Here is a 3,477-nt window from a genome sequence, read left to right as displayed (position 1 = left end):
CTTATTACTTTAACACATTATGTCTCCCACTGCGATCTTTTTATTTAAGTGACTTCAGCAGAACGCATCATCTCGGGCCAAGTCGGGGACAGACAGGGGGTTTCTAGACAAGAGAAGCGGTCAAATGATTTATTGGAAACGTCTGCTATTGGGTTTTACAGAAAAATAGAGAGCAGGAATGGACAGTGAGGAAACAATGTGGGCGTATGTGGGGACGGTTAGTGATGAACCTGACTGTGATGGGAGCTGTTTATAGAGTGGAGAGGCCAACCTGACCTCCGAACAGCTCCTGGGAGGATTTTCAAGTTCTTACTGATGAGCCTTTGCAGCTCTCTGATGACCACATGGCTCAGAGAGTGGGGAGTGGGGTGGAGAAAATAGGAGATCAAGGGTTCGGGGGAGGATTTTTTTTCTTTTTTTTACCATCATGTCACTCTTTATGACCCACACCACACAAGATGGTTTCAAATCTTATAGTCCTCACGAGGAGGATTAGAACATTTTTACCACGTGTTACCCTTTTTCACTGCTTAATTTATTTATTTTTTTACTCTGAATTCACAATCAAAGTTCAACTTAAAACATTAAAGACTTATTATTAGTGGTGTCCCCATTCTGATACTGGTACTGTATCAGTTTCAGGCTAGACACCCATATTTTTTACAAGTACTCATACTGGATCAAAATACCATAGTCACAACCAACACAAATAATAATAATAATAAAATAATGCATTAGTTTTATATAGCGCTTTTCGAGGCCCTCAAAGACGCTTTACAATTTTTCATGCATCATTCATTCACACTCACATTCACACACTGATGGCAGTAAACTACATTGTGGCCACAGCTGCCCTGGGGCAGACTGACAGAGGCGGGGCTGCCATGCTGCGCCACCGGCCCCTCTGACCACCATCAGTAGGCAAGGTGGGTGAAGTGTCTTGCCCAAGGACACAATGGCATGTAGGCATGGCGGGGAGTCGAACCTGTGACTTGCGGGTCCCAAAGCCGGCTGCTCCACCACTACACCACAGCCGCCCCAATACTCCATTCAAGGAATATTTACAAATTGAAAGAAAATCTTGTATTTGTTTTTTTTTATTATTTATTTTAAAATGTTTCAGTAGTGTNCCCCCGAAATGGGCAAAACAGAAGCGAAGGTGGTTCTTAAAGAGACAGAGGCCAATTTCAAGGCATTTAGAAGAGGAAGTGATGAGAAGATAAGTTTATTTTCTATTTAAACATAAAAACAGCATTTTAATAACAGCTAAAGGTGACATAGATACCTTATTAATGTATAGTATTAAAATATATGCCTGACAAACACATAATATTGGCCCTTTAAAAACTGGACTTTTGAGGTTAAACAAATGTTCAGAATTAATTTCAATAAATTACAAGTTAAGAAGGGCATGGACATATGTCTGTTTTATATCGAAAAGATATTGAACCATGAAACTAAAGTAATGAACCAAATCGTGAATTTTCTGTATCATTGCAGCACTAATATTTATATATAATAAAAGATATAGAGATGCTATAGAGATGTGTGTCTGTTTATTATTATTTATTATTTTGCTATATATGGAGATATGTGTGTGTATATATACAGTACGTTAGGGGTGCAACAATACATGTACCCGTATCGAACCGTACCGAACCGTATCGAACAGTGCTGTATCGAACAATACAGATTTTAAAAATTTACTTTATCAACATGTCTTCTGAAGATGCTCTGTGCTGAAGGATCAGCGGATCTGTGTTCGACTACTCCACCTAGGCTGCATTTTTGAGCGCAGATCCACTGAGGAACTTGCTGTTTCAGCAACATTTAATTAGAAAACTGTACTTTTGAGGTTTAACAAATGTTCATAATTAATATAAGTAAATTACAAGCTAAAAGGGGCATGGAAATTTCTCTTTTTTGTATCGAAAAAATATCGAACCATGAGACCACATTATCAAACCAAACTGAACCGTGAATTTTCTGTATCGTTGCACCCCTAACATATGTACGTGTGTGTACATATACTGTATATATATGTTTTCACTTAGGAATGAGATCCACCTTGTTCTAAAAAATAAATGTGTTTTGGTATAAAGTTTCAGTTCTAACTCAGTGTACATATACTGTATATATTTGTTTTCACTTAGGAATGAGATCCACCTTGTTCTAAAAAATAAATGTGTTTTGGTATAAAGTTTCAGTTCTAACTCAGTAAGCGCTTGGTATCGGTACTCTGTATCAGCAAGTACCCGAACTGAAGTACTCATAGATGTACTCAGTTTGAGTAAAACTGGTACTGGGTCACACCAACTAATTGCAAAATTGCAAAATTTTGAACCAGGGCAGCTCCTAAAACATGCAGGACACCAGCCCTCATAGACTAATTTTGGACACCACTGTTGTAATGGTTCGAACAAATGCAGACATGAAAGAATTTACAAATATTCTTCTTTCACAAAACCAAGACCGTAATGTTAAAAAAAATTAACAGCCCACACAAAAACGTATTCAAAAATGATATATATTTTTTATTTACTAGTCTATAGGTTAAAAAATAGTAACAGCATAATTTTAAGAAGATGATACTTTACCGTCTTTGTGATAGTAAAAACATATTTTTGGCCCAAACAGGTACCGGTATTTGGATTCCCTGAGAGTGACCCACCTGTGCAACCTGATACATAAAAGGTTTTGTTTAACAGAACCAAGAAATTACAATCCATTATTTTTGTGGCTAAGAATTGTGGTTTACTTACCCGAATCATATACTGTATTTTACATGTTCATTTTTATTACACAGAACTGTGAAAGGTGGTTGAGGTGTGTGCATTAGATTTTCTGTCTGTTAGTAAAATACTTCTTGAACCAGTGGACAGATTTTAATAAGATTCCAAAAGCAAATATAAGATGCACATGTTTGGTAATTGCATGCACACATGTCAGCATAGACACATTTTGCAGAAAAAATCTAATTGATAGCAATTGCTGACAAAAATAAAAATAAAAATAAGTTAATAAAAATAACACAGGCATAATAACAATCTCCAAATCAAGCATGTTTAAAATTACCTCAGTTTTACAGCAAAATCATGATCCTGGTTCAGTCTTAATATAAGGCGTGATATACTGAGTCTTATTCATTGAATTTGTAGATTTTGATCAATAAAATACATAAAATCTGGTTTAATTATCAAAAGAGCTGCTGAATTACTGTGCAGGAACTGATTTATCACAAACGTTTAAATTTTTCCAGCTTTGCATTTATCATAAACCAAAGTATTTTTGCCTGTCATTTGAGCTGAAATAAACAAATCTCAACACAATCCTTTACACATACTGCTGTACACAAAGTTGCTTCTCCCAGAGGTAGAGAAAACATTTGTTTTTCAGCTCAGGATCATACAAGGCCTTGTTGGGTTCAAAACACGGGTCATGGACATTCCAGTGTGACAGATTTATTTTTGCTCCATT

The sequence above is a fragment of the Austrofundulus limnaeus genome, unplaced genomic scaffold (assembly GCF_001266775.1).
Source record: "Austrofundulus limnaeus strain Quisiro unplaced genomic scaffold, Austrofundulus_limnaeus-1.0 Scaffold40, whole genome shotgun sequence".
In the NCBI taxonomy this organism is placed as follows: domain Eukaryota; kingdom Metazoa; phylum Chordata; class Actinopteri; order Cyprinodontiformes; family Rivulidae; genus Austrofundulus; species Austrofundulus limnaeus.
Note: the sequence above shows the minus strand (reverse complement) of the source record.